The sequence below is a fragment of the Gossypium raimondii genome, chromosome 1, assembly GCF_025698545.1.
Source record: "Gossypium raimondii isolate GPD5lz chromosome 1, ASM2569854v1, whole genome shotgun sequence".
Classification (NCBI taxonomy): domain Eukaryota; kingdom Viridiplantae; phylum Streptophyta; class Magnoliopsida; order Malvales; family Malvaceae; genus Gossypium; species Gossypium raimondii.
Window position 1 is genome coordinate 21943857 of NC_068565.1, and position 27018 is coordinate 21970874.

Here is a 27018-nt window from a genome sequence, read left to right on the forward strand (position 1 = left end):
TAATATAATTAATTTTAATTATTTCCAATTTAATTTGGGCTAAATAAATTAATTTTAATTAATTATGGAAAAAGGGCCTAGTTGAACTGCACCAGTTGAACCAAATTGAGCTAACCGAACCAGCCACCAATTGGGCAACCCAAAACCGTTCAAATGCTGACCCAAATCAGAATTTTTAGCTGATTAAATGAGCTACAAAAAGGCCCTTTGAAGACTTCCAAATTGCATTCAAACCTTACCTTAAATTAAGGCTTTACGGATTTTCCCCAGGCTAATTTTAGCAAAGTTGAAAGTTTCAATTTTGCCATGTAGGATGGCCGGTCATGAGGGGGATCTTTGGCTGCTAAAATTTGCTATTTTTAGCATCCATCCTCATCTATATAAACCCCCCTTTTCTGCCTATTCAAAGCATCCCTCATTCACATCTCTTCTCTCACAACTCTTCTCTCCTCTCTCACTTTTTTCTCTCATTTTCCCATTCAAAGTTCCTTGCTCTTGTGCCGATTAATATTTCTACATTCAATGGGTTTACTATGACAAAATGATTTATTTCCATTTTTGAACTTCATTTAATTCAAGAAATATAAATTCATTTCTAGGTCATTTTCATTTTCATTTTCATTTTGGAGAAAAAGCAAATTCATTTCCAAATGATTTCATTTCTCAATTTTCATTTTTTATTTTGGAGAAGACCATAATCATTTCCAAATATTCTCATTTCTCCATTTTCACCATTTCTATCCATTTTTATTCATTGTATTAAACTTGTAATTAATATTTGGTTTCAACAAGCTAGCAGGGGGACTGATTGGACATATATGATTAGAGCTTAAATGATTTATAACTATGTTTTAGCTTTTTGCCTATTAATTTTAAACTCATTTAGTCACGAAGTCATTCTAGTATAGTATCATGATTGAGCTTTCTTTAATGTCATACCATTATGAAAGTAACTCGATCAATGCTCATCCAATAACCTTGGCATAAGTGTGTTACCCTTATAAGATATCATTAATCTCTTTGGGATAATATATATCCTCCCGATATAATCCTATTTTATCTCACGGTAACCGTCGCGTGTGAAATGATATGTGAATTGTGCAAGTATACACATCAAATATAGTAATATAATGATAAGTAAGATCATCTCTATAGGGATCGAATAGGATTAACTTTGTTAAGTTGCTATTATGAAGTATGTGAATTATGCTAAGGCAAAACAATGACAGAAATGCACTAGTAATAAAAAAATGATGATGTGCGCAGTATGTAAACAAGAAAAAATTTAAAAATATGTATGGCAATGATACCAAGACAAAAGTAAAAAGGTCTACACTGTTGAATGGAAAGGCTTGGATTACTAGGAATCTACCCTTATAAACCAATAATCCCTCAGCAAATTCTTAATCAACTTACTCCTTAGAATGGATTTAAAATGGTCTGCTTCTTTCGAGAGCAAGACCTTAGGATACCTCACCTAAGGAAATATATGTCTATAGACCTCAGATGTGATTCCCAATACTGATTACTCTTCAGTCTTTACGAATGTTGGTCTATGTTTAGAGACTGTTATAGGCATTCTATCGAACACCCACTCGTATCAATCAATTGTGGTCCAACTAACCTAACCTTTTTAGAATTAGATTATGTTTATAAGCATACCATACATTCATCTATGTCTAGAGATTGCATGCATGCAATTCGAAAGAGCAAATTCAATGAAACAGTAAAATATATCAGATCTAAGCTTCAACATTAATGGAAAATTTAAGTATCATCTAGTAATCCCAACCCGATGAGATATAACTCATGGGTTGATTAATCAAATCAAAATGCAAAATATCATTCAACATCTTCAATAATAAATTTTGCAAAAAAGAAATTTAAGAAAATAAAGGAAGAACTTTGGGAAGCTTTCGTCGATCCAGCCCTCAACTTTAGTGGCACAATGTCTTGCAAAGACTAGGTTGACTGCCTTCTTCTTCTCCCTCGTGTTCTGCTCTGCTGCTCAGCCTCTACTCCTACCCTCGTTCTTTTCCTTAGAATCTTTTCCCCCTAAAAATGCTATTTTTTTTATCCCCTCTCCTCACTTTTTATAGGGTAGATCCCCCTCTTAACACATAATATTTCCTCCCTCTTTTTCAGGTCGATCTTCCTTGTTTAAGTACAGCTGGCTGAGAGCGGCACGAATTGAGTGCTGACTCAGTGTCTTCCTGGAATTGCCATGGCATTAATGTTGGCAATACGTCCAACCTTTTGCCTTGACAAAAAATTCACTCATTCATTTCTTTTCCTCATTCTATACTTGCCATTCAAACACAAACAAATCATTTCCACCCATAAGTAAAAGTAACATAATAACATTTAAGCACAATTCAAGCTTCATGATGCAATGCTCTAAAAATACTAATATAATATCCTAAAATGCAAATACATCAACATATGTACAAATAATTAACCAAGTTTAGAGGCCTGAAATATACCTCTTTTCAAGAGTTATCACACCCCAAACCTGAGCTATTGTTTGTCCTCAAGCAAAATATGCATGAATGCATGAATTGCCGCAACAACATAATTACCTTAGTAATGTCAAACCATGTAGAGCATATTTTGTACATCAGTTCTCAACAATATTCTATTTCTAAATTTTTTTTTATGTTTCATAAGCTTATTTAGCAAAAATAATGCAAAAAATATTACCCTAAAAATAAAAGTTATAATTACTCATGAAATTTCGACTATAGAAAGTACCTTCTAATGTACTTAGTCTATCTTTCATCTAAACTCAGTTTCCTTTTTAAATCTGGCATTGCATAAACTCAATTACATATATTTTTATTAGGAGATTCATCTTGTCACATGGTTTCTTTACTTGACAATCTCAGTGGAGCATTGATAGTACTAGAAAGAACATATGTTTTCTCCCTACTTATTGGTTAATTTGTTCCCATTTAGTTATCTTTAGCACATATTTTAGCATTTTCAGTTCAGTAAATTGCATTTTATAACTCAGTGGATCTTAGCCTATTTACCCTTAATTTTGTAATGTTTCGGTATCAATGTCGCTACATTAGTATTTTCAAATTGTGCCCAGAATTGCCGCTGCACTTGACAGCTATTCGATAAGAACAAAAATGTGTGCATTGTCCAGTCTTGTATAACCAACTTGTACGTACAGAGGCAACATGATTCTGATGAAAGGACACTTGGGCTATTTCGAAAGAATATAAATATTCACGTGAAAAAAAAGAGCTTTTGGATTATCATCTTCTTCAACCTACCCTTTAAAGCTTTCAACTATGGTGGCTTAAGCCTCCTACGGGTGAACCAATGGGAAAGGATGGAGACCAGCTCTTGACGAGGAGCCTTGAGTGTGATACAAGAGGAAATAGAAAGATTCAAGTCGAGTCATCTTAGAATAGTATTCTCCACTTGTTTCTTATATTTTTCTTTTCTAAATGCTAGTGATAACTTTCTATTTCATGTTAGTACTAAACTACACATGATTTCTAGGTTAAATGTTATTTTATTCTATCTTACTTCTACTATTTAATCTTTGGATTTGAGTGTTTTTAGCATGGAAGTGTTATTGTGGTCATTGACACTGAAAGGTGCAGCAATAGTTCAAGCTAACAAGCATGGCAACAAAATTGGCTTGAGGATTAGAGGAATTTAATCCAGTTTTTCTTAATAGTCTTCCATTGCCATCATCGAAAGGTGTGGTTAATGTACATGTTTAAGTCTTAGATGAAATATGAAATTTAATCTTGGTAAGATATTTATTACAATTGAATGCATCGGCAATCACCTATCTTTTTATACCTTGTGAGCACTTAGTATTCTCTTGAATATTCACGTTGGGGATCCCAGATTATTAGTATAATATTTTATCTTATTATTTTCAAGTTATTACTTCGACAACTACACTCAAAATTTATCTCATTGTTATTTATTTATTGAATTGACATTGATAGACAAAAGACAACCATCCTCATGAGATTGATATCCGACATATTCATATATGTCTACTATACTTGCATCGGCAATGTATGCTTGCACATTATTGCTGTGATGTTAAATAGTCGATCAAGCATACACTAAATTGTCAAGTGTTCTATCATGTCACAATTTGAATGGAACTCACTCATGAGGCTAAGGCTTTTGAATTAGAAGATGGATAGAGCAAACAACTACCTCCTTAGCTACTCAACCTGTTACTACAGTGGAGTGCCCTCAAACTACATTCTTCTCTTTTTTTTTAACACACTCTTACTTAAACCTATTTTTCTAATCAACAAGACAATGGAGCAAACAAACTGTTTCTGACCTATTCAGCAATTTCAAGCATTGGAGTGTTGGAGTGTTTCATGGCATTTCTTTGATTTTTCTTTTGATTTTACTTAAACTTGACCATTTTATTCGTTATAGAGTATTGTCATTTTTCTTAATTTAGCTTCAAGAATCTTTAAGTTTGTTAAAAGAAACTTATTATAGACTAATTGTAATTGGAATTAGGAAATTCTACTTTCAGGGATAATTTTCAAGCAACTATCCTAAGCTAAACTCACCTAATTCACTGTTACAATTTTCTACGTTTAGTGAAGAAATAAGCTCTTCATCAAATATCATATGCATAAATATACTCATCACAGTCTAACAATCTTTAGCATTTATGTATGTTAAGACAAAATGAATAACAAAATGAAAAAAATACTAAAATAAACCTACTTAAAGAAATATCTAATGCATCCTAAATGCACAGCACCCCCAAACCTAAGGGATGCATGAACACACAAGAATCATAAATGCAAAAACATATATATACAAAAAATGATATGACAAAAAAATTTGAATGCATGATGAAATGAAAAGAAAAACAAATGGCATAAAAACAAATATCATTTCAACGCACTGAGTGACACTTCCTCCTCCTCATCACCAGATCTGGTGAGATCATCAATAAACTGATTGATCTCCCGATCTTATATAGACATAGGTTCAATTGATGGAGGTGGGACAATAACAGTGCTATCCATTGGTGATGCAGGAGTTGGAGTTGCTTCTACTCCTTCTTCATTATCAGTCTCAATATTTAGTAATTCAATCTTTTCTTCTTCCGCAAGTTCCTATGCTTCTTGTCTTTCAGTGGCAGGGTGTGTGGGGATATGTAACAACTCGTTTTTAGTGTGTCAAAAAAATAGTTTTGGGGCCACCAAATCTGACGAGTAAGTTTGTAAATATTATTATTTCATATTTACGATTCAAATGTGATTTTAAAAATGTTTTTGATTTGATCATTTATGTTATATAAACGATTTATTAAGTTCAAGTGGTTTTAGAAAATGAGGTATTGGGACCTTGTTTCTATAAACTGAGCCATCAATATTTTTATAAATATTTATGAAGTGTTATTAAGGTGGTATTAAAGTTTCGTTGAAAAACTTTTACATTTCGATAGTTAATTAATTAAAAGGACTAATTTGTAAAAATGTAAAAGTCAATTATTATTAGTATTTAAGTGCCCAATTGTATAAATTAAAAAATGGATGGTTTAATATGGAAAATTAGCCATAATTAATGGTAATGGACGGCAATGTGGTTGATTATTAAATTATTATTTGAATTGTTTTCTTAATTAATGTTTAAAGTATTAAAACATTAAAAACAAAAGTAGAAAAAATAGATAATATCATCTTATTCTGGTTCTTTGACTTAAAAGAGAAGTAATAAACACCATTGAAGAAGCCATGGAGTGTTGGCAAGCTTTCCTCCCTTGCATGGTTGTACTATTGAGGTTTGTTTTTAATAATTTTGATGTTTTTGAGATCGTAGCAATTAGGTCCAACTAGCTCGTACCATCGATTTTGAAATTGTTAAAGATTTTGAATGTTGCCATTGATGAATCTAGTGATTTTTATGTTAAATGATGAATTTGAAATATTCTGGTTATTTAAAAGTATTTTGTTAAGTGATTTTGATGAATTTATCGAATAGGGACTAAATTGTTAAAATAATAAAAGTATAAGGATTTGATGTGAAATTGTTACAAAATGGCCTGAAATGGAGGCTATTAATGTTCGACTAGTGTGAAATTTCTATAAAAATGGTTAATTTGCAAAATGACTAAATTTCATAAAATACATTGTTTTACTATCTAAATTAATAGATCAAATGAAATTATTAATTTAGATCAAGATAGAGTGAAAAATCAAGGAGAGTGGAAAATTACAAATATGTCCCAGTACTTTGACATTTCTACAATTTAGCCAGGAAATTTGTACGTTTGAATAGCATTCTAAATTATGTTTTAAATGCTATCATTTTATAATATCAAATTATATCTCGACAGAAAAATCCAAAGGCGTATCGGTGATCAGCGACCAATGAAAAGGGATAGCTTCGGCTATTGAATATGAAAAGGGATAGATTTGGCTATCGATTATGAAAAGGGATAGCTTCGGCTATCGATTATGAAAAGGGATGGTGACGACCATTAATTATGAAAAGGGATGGTGACAACCATCAGATATGACAAGGGACAGCTTTGGCTATTGATTATGAAAAGGGATAGCTTCGGCTATCGATTATGAAAAGGGATGGTGACAACCATCGATTAATGAAAAGCGATAGTTTTGACCATCGAATATGCCGAGGGATGGTTACGACCATCATTTAGAACACTTTGTGTGAGCTCGGATAAGGGTTCCGATTGACGTCACTATGACAAATATGGAAAGGTATGATGTACCAATGATCAAAGTATGAATATTCATGTTTATGAAAGGTATGATATAAGTGATGTTATGTTATGTGTCCATATCTTACCATGTGATGACATTGCTAAGTTATGTGTTTAATCACTAACTTATGGCTATGGTTAATGTTCTGTTTATGTTTTAGGTGTATGCAAATGAAATGGTAAGTGTTTAACAAAAACTAAGACATGTTTATATGAAACTCAATGGAATGGTGATACATGGAAAACATGATATCTTGTTATTTAAAAGTATTTTGTTAAGTAATTTTTGATGAATTTATCGATTAGGGACTAAATTGTTAAAACAATAAAAGTACAAGGATTTGATGTGAAGTTGTTACAAAAAATGGCCTAAAATGGAGGCTATTAACGTTCGACTAGTGTGAAATTTCTATAAAAATGGTTAATATGCAAAAATGACTAAATTGCATAAAATACATTATTTTACTATCTAAATTAATAGATTGAATGAAATTATTAATTTAGATCAAGATCGGGTGGAAAATCGAAGAGAGTGGAAAATTACCAATATATCCTTATACTTTGATATTTCTGCAATTTAGTCAGGTAAGTTCGTACGTTTAAATAGCATTTTAAACTATGTTTTAAATGATATCATTTTATAATATCAAATTATATCTTAACAGAAAAATCTAGTGGCGTATCGGTGATCAGCGACCAATGAAAAGGGATAGCTTTGGCTATCGAATATGAAAAGGGATAGCTTCGACTATCAATTATGAAAAAGGATAGCTTCGGCTATCAATTATGAAAAGAGATGGTGATGACCATCAATTATGAAAAGGGATGGTGACGACCATCAAATATGAAAAGGGATAGCTTTGGCTATCGATTATGAAAAGGGATTGTGACGACCATCGATTAATGGAAAGGGATAGTTTCGACCACCAAATATGCAAAGGGACGGTTATGACCATCATTTAGCACACTTTGTGTGAGCTCTGATAAGGGTTCCGATTGACGTCATTACGACATATATGGAATGGTATGATGTACCAATGATCAAAGTATGAATATTCATGTTTATGAAAGGTATGATATAAGTGATTTTATGTTATGTACCCATATCTTACCATGTGATGATATTGCTAAGTTATGTATTTAATCACTAACTTGTGGCTATGGTTAATGTTATGTTTATGTCTTCTGTGTATGCAAATGAAATGGTAAGTGCTCAATAAGAACTAAGACATGTTTATATGAATCTCAATGGAATGGTGATACATGGAAAAACATGATATGTTGGGATGGATGATAAATCCAATTGGATCATACTCAAGTATAATGGTTATCCATGTCAAATTCATACGAATCATGTTTAAATGAACTAACATGTTTTGTTGATGTGCTAGGGCTTACACCAAGCTTGTGGATATGATTGGTGTTTATGACTATGCTTGTACTATGCATACGAAACGGGTAAGAAAAGGAAATGAAACGGTAAGTACGTAGTTGGGATGTATTATGATGTATTATATGTGAGCAAATTGCTTATGCTATACACTAAATCGAGAGTTAATAATGTTGTGTAGGCTTATGATAAGCATTGGGAATGGAATGGAAAGTAAGTAAATAGAAAGATATATAATTTTATGAAAGGGATTGATGATATATATGTTATGTCTCACGAAATCCTATCATGTTATGAATGGTCAATAAATATGTGACATTAATAAACTTACTCATTTGTGAGTTGATGATCATATCGATTTATGAATCTTATAGCATTAGCATAGGTTTATGTTTATTCTATAAAGATTAATATTAAAATGGAATATTATTCTTAAAGTTTATACGAGCTTACTAAGCATTCATTGCTTGCATAATTTTTCTTTTACCTTACAGATTATTAGAAGCTTGATCGGGTTAGAAACTAGTCGGAGATCTATCACACTGTCCATCAATTTTATAGGTAGACTTTTATGCTTTGGTTGCGGTTATAATGGCATGTATAAGTGTTTTCTACTTAATGATATGGACACTATGTTTGGCTTGTAAATATGGTTTTATGATTGATGACATTTTGGCACTTTTGTACTTGATGGCTAATGTTGAAATGGTTTAGTGATGATATGTTTTGAATGGCCAAATTGGTATGCTTGTGTGTGATATTGGCATGTAATGTTGCTTTGAATTTGTGAAACTTATGTTATTTTGATGCCTTGATGGCTGGTGTGCTTTTGGCACTTTGATGCTTAATGGTTGGTGTTATATGATCACATTGATGCATGATTTTTAGGCCAAAGCGGTATGTATTGGCATGTTTGCAAAGTGATCATTTAGGGCATGTTTTGATATAGGATTTAATCAAACATGTTTGGTTGAATTGTGACCATTTGGACCTAAATTTGGTATGCATATATATTGGATGTTGGAATCATTTATTAATGGTTAGTTTTGTGTCATTTATATGGTTTTGATACAAAGGAGAAGTGGTTCAAATGGTAAAGTTATTTTGTTATGGTATGAATCTAAATTGGTAAGGTTGGTATGTGTCAAAAGTGGTATGTTTTGGCATGTTTATAATGAGACCAAGTGGAGGTATGCTTTGAGGTAGATATGAAATATTTCTAATGGTAAAAATGTGGTCAACTTATAAAAGGAGTTTTGAGATGGAAAATGAATTAAGTTGTTGATGAGTGAAATGTGTTAAGTACATGTATATGTTTAGGTAAATTTTATGTTTGCATTTGAGGTGCCTATATGGCATATTGGTTGAATGGAATTTGGTATTCGGTTTGGTCTTATTATGCAAGTTTTAAGTATGTTTAAAGGCTTTATTATATATTTAAATGGCTTGTTGATGTGTGCTTGAGTTGGGTGAAAGGAATGGCTTGAATTTGGTCTATTTATTGTCCACACAGCCTAAGACATAAGCATGTGTCTCAACCGTGTGTCCCTTGTAGGTTTTTAAAGTTTACCTTTCAAGAGTTACACGGCCTAGCACACGGGCGTATGGCTTGGCCGTGTGACCCAAGTCAGAGAATTACACGCGATGGGACATAGTCGTGTTTCGCTACTTCGAATGCCCACACAGGTTGAGATATGGGCGTGTTTCTCAGTCGTGTCAGTCACATGGTGTAATAGCCCGAAATTTGGGCTAGTAGGAATAGTGGTTTCGGGACCACAAATTCGACGAGAAAAAAAAATTATTTTGATTATATTTTTATGGTCTACGATTTCACACAATGATTTCGTGAAAATTTTGTTCAAAAATTTTGACGTTTGGGCACTCAATTTAGTCAAAAGGAATAAATTGTAAAAAGTGCAAAAGTTGAGTTCTACATGTTAGAAGTGTCCAATTGTTATGAAATTTTAAATTGGAGGTCCTTAAATGGCAATTAGACCATTGGTTAACTTGTTGGACAAAAATGGACAAGAGATAAGTGAAATAGGAAATTTTTAAGTTGGGGGCATTTTGGTCATTTAGTAATTAAAAGAATTAAAAAGGCCAAAATAACCAAAAAATTTGTCCATCTTCTCCATGGTGAACGAAATCAGCAAGGGGGAAGCCATATTTAGGGTTTTTAAGCTTCCAACCTCCATTGTAAGTGATTCCAAGCCCCGTTTTTAATGTTCTTTACGTTTTTGGAGTCCCGGTAACTTGATTTAGCTTATTCTAGCAATAATTTAATCTAGGGTTCATATTTGGAAAAATACCCATAGGTAAAATATGTTTATTTTGATGTTTTATGGTAGAATATGAAGCTTGAAATTGTGTTAAATAACTTTTGGTAGCCGATTTTAAGTGAAAACGAGTAAATTGGCAAAATCGGTAAAAATACCTAATGTTCATAAGTAAGTGTTAGAGTGAGAATTTGATGTTGCCATAGAAGGGAAAAATGTTCAGCATGTCATAAAACATAAGAAAAAGGAATAAAGTTTAATTTTCGAGCCTAGGGTTAAAATCATAATTTTGTGAAACATTAGGGGCAAAAATGTAATTTTGCCAAAATGTGAATTTTGGACTGGATTGAATAATGTGAGTGCTAAATAAGTTAAATGTATTATTATAAGTCAAGAAAGACAAGGAATTGACTTTGATTAGTGAAAAAAAATGAGAAAAAGTAGAAATTTTCCTATTGAACATTTAGAATAAAAAGGGATACGAATGAAGTGACAGAAATGATCACATGTGTGGCATGGACTCTGTGTAGGCCACTATGTGAAAGTGAAAGTGATGGTCATGTGTGTAGTACTATGTACAGGCTACTACGCGTACCAGAATGATAGGTCGCATGTGTAGTGCTATGTGCAGGCTACTATACGTACCAGATAGCTTCGATCACGTGTGTAGTACTATGTGCAAGCTACGACGTGTATCGGATAGTGATGGTCAAATGTGTAGTACTATGTGCAGGGTACTATGTGAATCGGTATCATTAAGTATAAGGTGGTTGCTATGTGCTGATCCCACCGGATATCATTGATTACAAAGGGTGGTTGATGCGTGCTGAATCCACCGTGTATCTGTTATTATTCCGAAGTGTTCATCGGGGAATTGACTAAGTGAAAATACATGAAATCATGTAACGATTAAGTGTGATTGAATGATGAATATATGTGTGGAATTGAATTGAATAATGATTGAAAGTGAATAAGTGAAATTATGAAAAAGTAAAATTAGCAACAAAACAGTTTTGGATAGTAACAATAGTGTGAATTTGAAAAATCACCAAAAATGGTGGAAATTGAATTAGAGAGTGAATAAGATATGAAATGAAATTTTAATGAGTATATTTTTACATAAAAGAAACAGAGCAAGCAAAAGAGTTATATATTTTGAGATATTTGTGTTTTAGTGAGGCAGGGTTGGATTGATTTTGGAATCCCCTGTTCTAACTTTGGAAAATAATTAAAATTATAAAAATAATTATGAGTTATAATTTATATGATTAGAATCATTAATGAGTCTATTTTCAAAGGAAATAAACAAAATATCATCTGAATTCATACAATGAGATAAATCATCTTTAGTGAAGAGAGGTTAGAGATGTTGAGCGTTGAAATAGGGTGACTTTAAAGAATAAACTGTACTAATTTACTAAGAAAAAAATTCTAAAAATTTTATAGTAAAAATATATGTGAGTCTAGTTTCAGATAAAATTAACGGAACTTAGGTTGATGCTCTGTAGCTTCAGATAAAAATAATTTAGTGAGTATAACTTGAATAGACAGCTTTGAATTTAAATATAAGTGAATAGTGAAATTATGTATAATGCTATTTAAGCATGTTATATACATAAAGGATGCGGGACGGAGAGGAGGAGGAGGACAATAAAGTATAGCAATGAATTGTGTATAATTTGTTAAAATTCTAATTATAATCGATAAATGTTGAAATAGGAGTGATGCTTATATTGGTGTATTACTGGTCATGGTAAGCTCATGAGAGAAAATAAAGTTTCATAGCATATGCGTGCGGTATATTTGGCATGAAATGATGTCATGAGAGGCTCATGAATTAACTCATGTTTGTAAGTTGATGCATAATTATAGTATTCAAATATATACATATTTGTAATATTTTGCTATGTGATTCGGAAAAAGGGGAATAAATAGCATACTGAAAATTCGACCATGGTGCTAGTTTATGTTAAAGGAGTGTTTTATGGCATATCTTAAGTAATGGAATGTTATGAATTTTGAGATTAATTTTCTAGTCAAATAAATGACAAATGAATTGATTACGTATTCGTAATTTTGACATATGCTTGAATAAACTTTAAGTATTCGAATGACATGGATTTGATGGTGATGAGATTCGAACATTGAATTCATGAAGCACAGGTGATGTATTATTGTTGTGTGATAGCTTGGTTTGAGAAATTGGTTAGGTAAATGGTAAGTGAAAGCATTTATGGATATAGAAGAAAATTCGGAGTGAATATGAAATTTAGCTCAATTAAATGATTTCATCAATTAAAAATTGTGTATACCAGAATGTGTTAGTGAATTACATATTCGTAAATTGACATTCAAAGTTTAGTTAATGATATATGAAAATAACATGAAAAGATTTATGATTGTGATTAATATTGATTCTAACTTAAAGTGGATTCTTCAATATTGGATTGATTTAACGGATATATTGAGCATATGAATAGGTATGTATTAGGCCTCGTAAACCCTAATTAGCGACTCAAAGATAATAATTTGAAAGTTTTTAATTTGGATGAAATTTTATAACTCGGTTTAATATGTTTACAAGTGTATTTATTCTGGTAATGCCTCGTACCCTATTCCAGCGTAGAATACGGGTAAGGGGTGTTACAATGTGACATCACTAGATTCGGCCCTAATGTTTAGGCTGGGTTTGGGGTGTTACACTTGGCCTAGTCACACGGCCATGTGACCCCTACAGTGTGAATTTTTCCATCTTTTTCTATGAAGTTTTAAATGTTTTTGATTTAGTCCCGAATCATTTCTAAAGTGTTTATAAGGCCTTGAAGGCTCGAATATGGGACGTTATGCCTGTGTTTGATTTAATTTTGCAATGATTATGAATGTGTTAAAGTTACGTATTTTTGGTAATACTCCGTGACCCTATTTTAGAGACGGATATGGGTTAGGGTTGTTACAGGATAAGGGTTGCCGCACCAGCCTCTGCTTCACCTTCCTCTTCTTCTTCACCTACATGTAGTTCTTTAGGAAAGTTAGGAAACTTAGGAATAGGCTTGGTGAAATTCTTTTGCAGGGACTTCGTTATCGCACCGTCTCTCCTTTCCACATAGGCCCAGAAGATGGCCATTTGTTCTTGTGCCCATGCCAAGTTTGTAGTAATCCTCGGTTCCTAGGCCTGAAATAGAGTGAATCGCCTTTGCAACTTTTCAAATGACGTGAGCACTTGCTGTTGAAAGACACTATTAGAGGTGAAGGAGGTTGTTGTGACACAGGTTGGGGTAGAAGAGATAGAAGCAGAACAAGGAGGTGGATGTCATTGCAAATCCTCCCCTAAAAAATTTGCAACAATTTGCTTCGTAATGGCCCTTTTGTTTGGAGTAACATCTCCATTGGTCTGGACAGAGACATTCACATGTTGGCACAGTGCGATGATGAGAGAGGGAAAATTAAGGCTTCTTGCATTCTTTTGGGCGCACCGGTGGACTTCTTTTAATATGCTTTTTCCCACATTTATCTTCTTTCGTTTTATGATGAATGGAGCAACAACATCCACTCCTTAGAAATCGTGGAGTTATGAGTGGAAGGAATTAGGTGTGTTTTCAGGAAGTGGTACAAAACCCTACAGTTCAATTTCAAAGAGGCCATCTCCATGGTGTAACAGCCCTATCTTGACACCATCCACTTAGTACCTATGACACATAAGTCTTGAAGAACTTGATCCAGACCATCCTTAGTCAAAACATCAGATAGGTCGTACTGAGCATTGATGGAATATTCATCAAAGAGCACTAATGCTCCCCGCACATAAATAAAAGCATTGTTAGGAGAAGTAAGATGAGCATAGAACTCACAAACCACCTTTGTCAAAACATCTGTTGGATGCAAACTGAAAATATGCCATCCATGTTGTTTTAACACAGAGGAAATAGACTCATCATATCGCATAAAAGGCTTGTCTTGAAAAATGAAGCATTTTTCCAAGCAAAAAGGACACTTGGAGATATTGTGTGTGTATGGATCTTCCGCTGTTTGGTTGAAAAATGTGCAGGTGGCAGAGCAAATGGTTGCGGAGTAAAACATTTGGCCATTAGGAGAAGGTAGAGCAATTGGTAGACGAAAAAGGTGAAAATTTGTAGGAGTAAAAGAAATAGAAGTTTAGAGAACAAGAAAACTAAGGTTAACTATAAAAGAAGATGAAACGATTAGGGTAAAAAAATAACACGGCGACAAAGTAATGGGGTGACGTGGGCAAGTGGATGAGCGGTAATGATGGCTTAATTGTGGTGTGATTGAAATTGGAGGGAAAAGGAAAAAGATGAAAATATATATTTGGAAGGCCAAATATTTGGGAAATACCATCGATGGGCCAAAGAGCAATGCCTAAACCCTCTATTACCATAAAAAATGCAAATACCTGCTGTACAAAATAAAATTTATTAAACCAAGAAACTGAAATAACTATGAGAAATTAAAAATCAGCAAAAATAAAAACAAATATAAATCATCAAGACACTAAAGTTAAACATTTCGGAGATCAATGGATTGTTTATCTCAAGTCACAAGAGCACCCTAGTAATGCTCCAAGCGTTGCCCATTGATTTTAAATGTGAGCCCAGTCTTAACATCTTTAACATCTATAGATCAATGAAGATATACGTGGGTTACTTCAAAAGGTCCTAACCAGTGAGATTTTAAGTTGCCTAGAAACATTTTGAGCCTAGAGTTGAATAATAACACCTACTGTCTGGGTTCAAATTGTCGTGGCATAATCCTTTTGTCATGCCAACGCTTGGTCTTTTCTTTATATAGTTGAGCGTTCTTGTATGCCTGAGCTCAGAATTCATCCATTTCATTTGACTCTAATAATCGTTAATGTCCAGTAGTGATCCAATCCATGTTCAGCTTCTTAATAGCCCAAAATGCTTTATGCTCCAGCTCGACGCTTAAAAAGTGACATGTTCAATGGTGTTTTGAATGCAGTACAGTAAGCCCACAAAGCTTTATCCAATCTGGATGACCAATCCTGGCGATTTGGGTTCAACATTTTCTCCAAAATCTGCCTAATTTCTCTATTAGAAACTTTAGTTTGGTCGTTTGTTTAGGGATGATATGCCATGACAATCTTATGTTTCACCCCATACCTGTACAAGGCATTAGCAATGAATTTGCAATCAAAATGAGAGCCTTCATCACTGATAAGTGCGCGAGGTGTACCATATCTTATGAATATATTTTTGTGCAAGAACTTCATCACCAATTTGGCATCATTAATAGGGAGAGCTACAACTGCAACCCACTATGATATGTAGTCAACTGCCACAAGTATGTATAAATTTCCCAAGAGGATAGAAATAGACCTATAAAGTCTAGTCCCCACACATCAAACAACTCAATCTCCAAGATATTTTGCAGTGGCATTTCATGTCTCCTAGAGAGTTTACCTGTCCTTTGACAACAGTCACATGCCTGGTAAAAGTCATGAGCATCCTTGAACATGCTCGACCAATAAAAGCTAGATTGGAGAACTTTGGTAGCAGTTCTCATGCCTCCAAAATGTCTTCCGTGAGGAGCTGAATGACAATGTTGAAAAATGCTTTGAATTTCATCATCAGTGACACATATCCTAATTATTTGATCAGTGAAAGTCTCATCCCAATAATAGTGTCTGGCATTGTGAAGAGATTTCCTTCTTCTTTGGCTATTGAGATCATGGGGCATCAACCCACTCACTAAGAAGTTCACAATATTGGCATACCAATGTAATGCCATGGCAACTAATAATTTCTCGTCTGGGTAGTCTTCCTTAATGATTTGAATATTTTCATCTTCAAGTCCAGCTTCTAATCTCGACAATTGATCAGCCACTTGATTCCAAGTCTCTTTTCTATCTCTAATTTCTAGATCAATTCCTACAACAAAAGTATCCACCGGATCAACCTTGGCTTGGCATCTTTCTTGGTCGCCAAGTACTTAATAGCACAATGGTCTGTATAAACTGTGACATTGGTACCAACTAAATAAGATCTGAATTTATCAAATGCGAATACCACAACAAATAACTATTTTTAAGTGCTGGTGTAGTTGAGTTGCGCATTTAGCAGGGTCTTGTGTATACAAGCAATCTCTAGCACAAAAAGTACAATTCCCAGACAGAGGGAATAAGAAAGAAAGAAGACATCCTTTTAAGGCTATAATCTTCTCCATTTCTAGTTTTCTAGAAATGTCACCTAGAATAATATGCCATTCGCTAAGAATAATAATGGTGGATTATTCTAGGTGACTTACGATATTTTGACATGGAAACGACGCTCTTGAAAAAAGCTTTGAGATCAGTTCCCTCTTCTTAAAATAAGACTATCGTCTTTGACTCCAGCTGAAATGGAGGAAGAAAGGGTAACATCAAATAGGACAAGAAGGTGGGTATCGCTCAGGAAGCTGTGGTGGCGTCGACACACCTTCCTAGGCGCGCGTCGGTCCCACCATTGGCAGAAGCATTAACTACCATCCTTATATGCGCGTTTAACCCATTATAAAACATTTACATATGTGTCCAGTGCTGGAATCCATGCATTAGACATTTCTGAAGTAATTCCTTTAATCCTTCCCAAGCTTCATACAACGTCTCATCCTCTGATTACTGAACAGATGTAATGTCATTTCTAAGCTTGGCATTCATATTAGATGGATTATACCGTAGCAAAAACCTTTGGAAAAGTTATTCTTTTACTGTTTTCCGCTTCTTTATTATTAAATTAAATTAATTTCTTCTTTTCAGATCAGATCCAAATCTTTCCTACTTGAGTCAAACAACTTGAATACGATCTTGATTCACTTCCTCCGCTTCAGTCCCGTATCAAAAGTTTATTCGAAGATGCCACCGTCCCTAACGGTAAAGCATTCAACCATGCTCTGGCACAATCTCTCAATGAATATAGAAAAAATTTAAGTCGTAGGGTGTCTTCAGGCCCACCCTGTTGCCTGAACAAGTCACAAACTTCTAGGAAAAGTCTTAAATGCAATCGTGGATCTTCAGTAGGCAGCCCACTGAATTGTCCTACTATTTGCAACATCTGAAACATTACTGATTTCAACTCAAAATGCTAAGCTTGAATGGTTGGTCTAACTATCCCTAGGTTCAAGTAATCCAGAATTGGTACTACTTGCTCATAAATAGGCCTGTCTCGGTCATCTATCACACGATGAATAGGAAGATTAACATCCTAGCCATTTTGATGCAATGGATCTTCCATACCTGGATCATCTCCGATCCTAGCCATATCTCGTAGTTCTCTTCTCCTTCTTTGCAAAGTTCTCTCGATCTCTAGGTCAAGAGGATATTCTTCGTTAATAGGAATGCCTCTTCTCATACACTGATGGCAATCCTTGAAAAACTAATGACAACTAAGTTACATAGAACTAATAGAATTAGATAAGTAGTAACAAAACCAAATTTCACCAGATCGTCGATCCCTAACAACAACGCCAAAAACTTGTCGCGTCTAAAATGATATGTGAATTGTGCAAGTATACACGTCAAATCAAATAATATAATGATAAGTAATATCGTCTCCACAGGGATTGTATAGGATTAACTTTGTTAAGTTGTTGTTATGAAGTATGTGAATTATGCTAAGGCAAAACAATGATAGAAATGCAATGCTAATCAAAATAATGATGATGTGCACAGTATGTAAACAAATAAAAAAAATGTTATAGCAAAGATACCAAGACAAAAGTAAGAGGGTGGGATTACTAGGAATCTACCCTTATAAACCAATAATGCCTCGACAAGTTCCTAATCAACTTACTACTCAAAATGAATTTAAAATGGTCTACTTCTTTCGAGAGCAAGACCTTATGATACCTAACCTAAGAAAATATATGTCTATAGACCTCAAATGTGATTCCCAGTACTGATTACTCTTCACTTTGTATGAATGTTGGTCTATGTCTAGAGACTGCTATAGGCATTCTATCGAACAACCATTCGTATCAATGAATTGTGGTCTAACTAACCTAACCTTTTCAAAATTAGATTATGTTTATAAGCATATTGTGCATTCATCTATGTCTAGAGATTGCATGCATGCAACTCGAAAGAACAAATTGAATGAAATAGTAAAATAGATTAGATCTAAGCTTCAACACTAATGGAAAATTCAAGTATCATCTAGTAACCCCAACCCAATGAGATTTAACTCATGGGTTTTTTAATCAAATCATAATTCAAAATATCATTCGACATCTTCAACAATTAATTTCGCAAAGAAGCAATTTAAGAAAAGAAAGTAAAAACTTCATGAAGCTTTCACTGATCCAGCCCTCAACTCCAGTGGCACAATGTCTTGCAAAGACCAGGTTGACTGGCTTCTTCTTCCCTCTTGTGTTCTACTCTACTACTTAGCCTCTATTTCTACCCTCGTTCTTTTCTTCATAATTTTTCCCTCGAAAAAGGCTTTTTTCTCTCTCCTCTCATCACTTTTTATGGGGTAGATCCCCCTCTCAGTACACAATTTTTGCTCCATGTTTTTCAGGTAGATCTTTTTGGTACAAGTACAGCTGGCTGAGAGTGGCACAAATTGACTGTTGACTCAGTTTCTTCCTGGAATTTCATGCCATTAATGTTGGCAATCCATCCAACCTTTTTCCATGACAAAACTTCACTCATTCATTTCTTTTCCTCATTCTACACCTTCCATTCAAACACAAACAAATCCTTTCCACCCACAAGTCAAAGTAACAAAATAACATTTAAGCACAACCTAAGCTTCATGATGCAATGTTCTAAAAATACTAATATAATATCCTAAAATGGAAATAAATCTACTTAAGTACAAACAATTAACCAAGTCTAAAGGCCTGAAATATAACTATTTGCAAGAGTTATCAGTAACCATTACATTTTCTTTCATGGAAAGTCAATTACTGTTAAATAGTAATGAAGTCATTCATCACAAAGGTGAGAACCTGTGCCTACATTTTCGGTTCCTTATCTATCTGAACTCCAGCTTTTACTTACATTACAATATACGAATCACGGATACATAGTCTGTCATCCACTCAGGATTTAGGTATGCGACACTATGAATGTCAAATGTGAAGAAATCCATAAATGGATTTAAGATCTATTGTATTTAGGTCTAGTCTGATGTATTGTAAGTCCAACCAGTCATATCTATGTCTCTATGTTTTAGGAGTCATCCGCTCCGATGCCCAAGACAAAACATATCACCAATTGGAATTAATAGATGACATATTAGTCTTTTAATTGGTTTGCTTATTTCTTATTAGACTAAGGACTTGTTTAGGTTCATCTACTAATACAAGTTGTCTTTTAGTATTACGATCCGACCATGTAATACCGCTTAGTATTAGTTTAAACATTAGACAACTAGTGAGTCAACATTTGCTTCTATTTTGCTTTGTATGAAAAAGCCACATGAGGACAATTATACAAACTATATTAATGTAATACATGAATTTATTTTATTAGCCAATCTATTCAAAAAAATTACAAGTTTACAAATGAATATACTATACTTAGGGCACCAGATCCAATAGTCTCCCACTTGCCTTAGTAAAGTAGATGAGCCATGTTCTTCTTTCCCATGCTCTCCACGTATTTCTCAGAACTCCTAGCTAATAGAGTCTTGGTAAACGAGTCCGCAAGGTTGTCCACAGATGCAACCTTAACTACATCCATGCTTTCGTCTGCAACTACCTCCTTTATAATATGATACTTTCTATCAATATGTTTTATCCTCTTCTGGTTTCTCGTCTTCTTGGTATTAGTTATTGCAGCGCTGTTGTTAGAATATAGTGTGGTAGCTTCTCCATACAAAGAACGACTTCAAGATCCGTAAGAAACTTTCGAAGCCATATTTCTAATTTGGTAACCTTAGAAGCAACCACATATTTTGCCTCCATACTGGAGTTAGCAGTACAACTCTTTCTTACATTTCTCCACTCAATGGACTCACCGCCTAAGACAAAAACATAGACCAATGTCAATTTCTTCAGATCTCGACAAGTTCGAGAGTTAGAATTAGTATAACCGATAGGAGTAAGATCTCTTCTAAAATACACAAACATATAATCCTTTGTTGTCCGTAAATACTTGTTTACATACTTAACTTCTTACCAATGTCTTGGTCCTAGATTCGCCTCATATCAACTCACCAAACCCACTACGAATCAGATATCTGGGTGTATGCACTACATAGTGTACATGAGACTTCATACTATCAAAGCATAAGGAACCTTTCTCATGTTCTCTCTTTCTTTCATTGTCTTAGGATAGTCCTCCAAAGAGAAATGAAATCCCAATATAAAAGGTTGATTTCCCTTCTTCGAAGCGGTCATTGCAAAACACTTAATATCTTGTCCATGTATGAAGCTTGCAATAGTACTATCACTTTGTTCTTTTGATCCCTTAGGATTCAAATTCAACTTGATTGTGGTCGACCATGTGACTTGTGATGTAGTCTTGGATTCAAACATAGGCGGAGACAAAATATCCCAATATGTGCCATTTTTCATCAGTGGGAACTTATGTTTCCAAACATTGAAAATGTGTTAACGAATGTACACATCTTCCTTGTATTCCATATACTCTGCATCGGAAAATGGCACATACCACTTCCACATGAGAACATGGATACTAAAGTGCTTGAAACCTCTCACAAGTCCAACCCCTTTCCGGAAGGTTTATCTCGTATAATGTTGCAAGGTGACATGGTGTTGTCTTGTTGTTGCGTTTAAATAAATAATGCAATTATGCAAATGTACATGTGATTCAAGTGATAAAGTGATAAGTAAGTATTGTCTCCATAGGGATCAGAAATTGGTAAGAAATTGAGTAAGTTTGAAACACCTCTAACCCATATCCATTATCGAATTAGGGTTACTAGGCATTACTGAACAATACACAACTTAGGAGAGTCATTCATTACTATTCATGTTTAAGGTAATATAAACTCAATTATACGAATCATATGTACATCTCCTTTATAGCATTCAAATAATCAAATTATAACATAGCTTAATACATGACAAATTCCATGTGCATACATTAAGTCATTCAAACATATATCGAATACATGCCAATATATCTATTTATTTTGAATAATATCAAAATATCAATTCCTTAACTCTACATGTACGCATGTTAAAAACCAAACAAACTATTACACACCAATTATTGTCCAAACACATATGCAACCTTAGTATACCATATAGTCAAACATATCTTTAAGGTAACATAAATAATGCGCATTTTATCCTATCACTATGAACCATTATAAGAGCACAAAATACAAACCATAGTACACCCCATTCGCATACTAATTATCATGCATAAATTGCACTCACCTAACCAATTCCCTTCTCACCTATTTCGGCTCTCAAATTTAGATTCAAAAGTAGCACAAAAATTTTACCATTCAATATTAAGCTAACTTTGCCATTACAAATCATGACCATATCGTTAGCATGCACACTTATTTTACTTATGACTAGCCGATTATAACCATTAACTTAACATTTTTAACTATCCAAATGGTCATAATTTCAATCATTAAATATAAACACAATAATCATACCATTCTTTCCCATAACATATGCCATAAACACACTTCTAAAATAAATTAGCATCATGGCAGAATATACATTGTGATTATCATTACCCCTTACCGAATCATATAACAAACATCACAAACATATATACTCAGTATTAAGCTTACTAACTTGAACTAATTCATATTACAAATCATACCTTCCAAATAAGCCAATATTAAGCCACAATCGAAATATATATCCATCAACCATGTTTACTTTGTTTGAGCCGAATCATAAAAATCAACAAATGCAAACCATACCAATATGTCAAGCTTACCATAATAAACTATCATAAGCCATACATATCATTACTTTAAACCGTAGGCATATACCAAGCACAACACACATATATGACATGCATATTACTTACTAATATATTACATACTATAACTCAACAAGCATCCATCATTTACCTCATTGCCTAAACACATGACCAAATTTACACAACCATTAGCATTATAATCAAGCCATTTTCGCATGGTTAAATATATACATACTTTAAGATTAAACATATTATCTAGCCTATACATGCCATAGGTTCAAAGTTCAAACTTATAAAATACCAAAAAAGTGATCGATAGTGTGACGAAGTTCCTTGACAATCCCCAAGCTCTTAACTAGCTTCCAAAATCTATAAAACAACTAAAGAGCACACACATAGTAAGCTTAAATAGCTTAGTAAGTCATAAGAAAATAAAATTATTAAATGAACATTAGCATTATAATTTCAACTAGGCCGAATATGAACAATCTCATATACATATAAATCACTGTTTTATCATCCATACTTTATATCATCATCACAACTACTATACTTACCTCATTTTCATGAACATTTAACTTTGCAAGTACCTCAACCATTTAACTTGATTTCATTCGATCTTATCTCAACATTTCCCGTTGAACCATTTGGAATCAATAAGGATACTCAGATAGCTCGAAAATCTCGTACGGTGCCAACGTCCTAGACGTGGTCTTACATGTAATCAACTATCGATGCCACTGTCCCAGACAAGGTCTTACATGAAATCATATACGATGCCAATGTCCCAGACATGGTCTTACACGTAAATCTCAAACCGATGCCAACGTCCTAGACATGGTCTTACACAAAATCACATATCGGAGTCCAATGTCATGACATAAGTATCCTAACTATTCCTAAGGTTTGTACGGGGCTTTCGGACATCGTAATTCGATCGATTCATGCTCGTAATAAATCATTCCATGCTAAATTCAATTCGACAATGTAGTTATACATACATACAATTCAATTCAGCTATGTACATAATAAATACATTCAGTTTAACATAATTCATTCACTTATGAACTTACCTTGTACGGAGACGAACGAACCGAAACGACTGATCTACAACTTTTGATTTCCCCAGATCCAAATCTAATTTCCTCTTTTCTTGATCTAATTTAATAAAAATTTAACTTATTTAATCACATATTTACTTAAATTCATCCAAAAACACATAAAAGGGAAATTTTCACTTTAGCCCCTAACATTTTACATTTTTCACAATTTAATCCTTATTTCACAAAACACAAAATATTCAAAATTTCACCAAACTCAAATATAGACGAATTTTACTAAGGTTCATAGTAGCCCATTTATTTAATTTATTTTACATTTTGACCCCTCAATTTACAAAATTTAGAATTTAATCCTTAATAAACATTTTTACTAAAAATCACTAAATTAAACATAATAATCTAACAACTTATTTTTATTTTCCATTATCAAACAACGAAAACAACAATTTCTCATCAATGACAAATCATAAAATACACAACCAATTCAAAAATTCAACATGGGCTAGTGAGTATTCAAAGCAACGATCTCAAAAACGTAAAAATTATCAAAAACCGAGTAAAACACATACCCGAATCAAGCTTCCAAAGGTGCCGAATATTCAAAGCTTTCAAAACTTTATTTTCTTATTATGTTTCGGCCAAGAAAGATGAATGCTTGGCCACTTTAGTTTTTATTTTATTTTATTTCATGTTATTATACTTTTTACTATTTTAACCTTAAGTATTTAATTAGAAACTAATATTTGTCCATATTTAATGGTCAATTTCAACATAAGGACTCCACATAATAAAAGCCATAACAATGTAGCACTTTAACAAATAGCTAGCCACATTTGCATTTTACGCAATTAAGTCCTTTTATCAAATTAAGCACACAAACGATAAAATTTTCACATGAAACTTTCACACATATTAATTCACCTACTGTAAACACCAAAAATAATATTAAAATAATTTTACGACTTCAGATTTGTGGTTTCTAAACCACTATTCTGATTTAGCTAAAATCGGGCTATTACAAAGTTATTGTAATCCTATTAACTATACTTTAGAGCAGGAAATACTCTCAAGTTGAATAGGATGTTTGTATAATGAATCAATGAAATCAAATGCTAAAAATAAAGAATTGATATGACAAATAAAATGTAGTGGTAAATTACAGATAAAAGCAAGAGTAATTCTGTTGTTGAATAAATAGGGATGGAATGATTCAGGTGAAATGCTCATATCAAAATAATGCCATGGAAAAATATTGTCTAATCAACTGCTCAGAGAGTCACTATTGTAACCTACCTCTTTCGATAGCTAGATCTTAAGCTAAAAATCTAAGTTACTGTATTTCTATAGAACTTTGGATGAACAACTACAATGAACATTCTTCTCTGCACAACTTGTAACATCTATGTCTAGAGTGCTACAAATATTCTGTAGAGTATTAATTTGCATCAAACAATTCAAGATCCAATATATTTAACCTTTGCAGAATTAAAAAACATCTAAGAACACATCACACAATCAACTATGTCTAGAGCTTGCATGCATGTATTTAAAATAAGCATAAATTGAATGAAATAGTGATATAGACAATGTCAAATCACGAGCATTAAACATAATAAAAAATTCACCCAAATAACTCCAAATGAGATTAGCTCTTGGGTTGGGATTTAGAATCCAAAATCAGAATAACATTCAATATCATCATCAACAGTTTAGAAATCACAGAAATTAACTAACAAAATAAAGGTAGAATTGCAGGAAGCTTTTTCCACTTCAGCTTTCACTTCGATGCTACTGAATCGTGCAAGACCCAGTGTTGATTGCTCGTCCCTTCCCTTGTGTCTCTGCTCTCCTCTTAAATTGCAACCCTCTTTCATTTTCTCTGGAATTTCCCACCAGATTTTTCTCGAAAGAAAACTAATCCCTAATCATCTCTAATTCCTCCTCTCCTCTCCTTTCTCTTTCCTTTTTTATAGGGAAGGCCTCCTCTTAGCACTCACTTTTCTCCCTCTTTTTCAAGTGGATTCATCTGGTACACGGACAGCTAACTGAGAGTGATGAGGACTGAGTGCTATGTCAACAATATCTTGGAATTGCCATGGCATTTATGTTGGCAATCCTTCTAACCTTTTTCTATGGTAACATTTCACTTCTTTCATTCTCTTCCTCCTTTTTCTTCATCTAGTCTGCACCTGCTGCATACAACAACCAATTCTCTTTCTCGCAACAGGAAAAGTATCATAAAATGACATTCAAGGCATAATCCAAGCTTTATTATGCAATGTTCTAAAAATAACCTCAAAATGAATATATATCTTCTTAAGTATAGAAATTTAATCAAGTTTAGAGGCTCGAAATACAACTCTTTTCAAGAGTTATCACTTATAAACCCATACACTTGGAAAGTTTCATAGTCATAGGATAAGCATTCAACCCTCATTGAGCGTGATTTTCTACAATTGGTGTCCATGGCTCATTTTAGTTCCTCGAAGAACATGTGACATGCACGCATCATGGTGGCTTGTTTATCTCCCATTGTTATAAACAACTAGGAAATCTCCAATAAGTCGAATTGAACACAAAATTTATGGGCAAATGGGTCCCTTTTATAACTAAATTCATGGCCTTCGCTAGGTTGGTCGTCATATGGTTGTATTGGCACCCTTCATTGTATGACTGCGCCTAAGCCTCAAGTGGGATTTTGTCGAGCCATTTCCCAGCTAAGTCTTTTTTTGCTCGTAAATTCTCCAACCTTTGATGGAATTGAGATCTTTGGAGCTCGTGCCCTGTGGAACTAATTCTGGTTATAATCATTAATAGTACGAATAAAACACTAAACACTAGCTATAGATCTAAGAATCGAGTATGTACCCATGTTAACAACTTCTTCGTATTGTTCAGTATTATGGAACTCTTTTATAAAATTGCAGACAATGTGTCGGATGTAGTGCATTTGATAAGCATTTGGTTGATCCTGTATACCACCACATTGCCTCACTGCCTCTAGTATGTCTTTATCTTGATTGGACATCAAACATATGCCAGGCTGTTTAATTATATGCAAACTAAAGTTTCTAAGAAAAAATCTCCACGATCCCATGTCCTTTTCTGTGATGGAAAATGTTGTTAGCAAGATGTTTCGAGTCCTGTCTTACATAACTGCTATCAATAGTATCTGGGTATATTTACCATACATTCAAGTTACATCTATTTGCACAATGGGCTTGCAGTAAAGAAATGGCCAAAACAACTTTCAAATGTCTAGAGCAATCGATGGAGTATTTCTTTTACCTTTCACTATTTGACATGATGAACCATATACATCGAGAGTTTGCAATTCCACCACTATCTTCTTGAACATTTGTTTCCTTCGATCGTCCACATAAGGATCACTAAATTCAAAATTATTTGCATCATTGTATGCAACATCAAATTGAACATCTTCTACATCTGGCTCAACAACATTTTCATTAAGGTCGAATGTGGGATTTTGAACGCTGCCAACATTTGGTGGTCATGTAGAGTTATATTGACCATCCAATGTGATATTAAGATCGAAATCCAGCCAGCAAACTAGGGACATCTCTCTTAAGACATTGATGGCACCTCCACGTACAACTCTTGGAATTCATATTGTTGACCCATAGGGTTGAGGGAAATATTCATAGTCTATTTAGATG

General features: G+C 33.7%; 1 non-coding gene across 1 annotated transcript; it reads left to right on the forward strand.

Moving 5' to 3' along the window:
* The first annotated feature begins 16962 nt into the window (after positions 1-16962).
* On the forward strand, positions 16963-17069 carry LOC128033128 (small nucleolar RNA R71). Its single transcript, XR_008189468.1, has one exon. It is a non-coding gene; the product is annotated as a small nucleolar RNA R71 (small nucleolar RNA).
* Positions 17070-27018: the final 9949 nt, after the last annotated feature.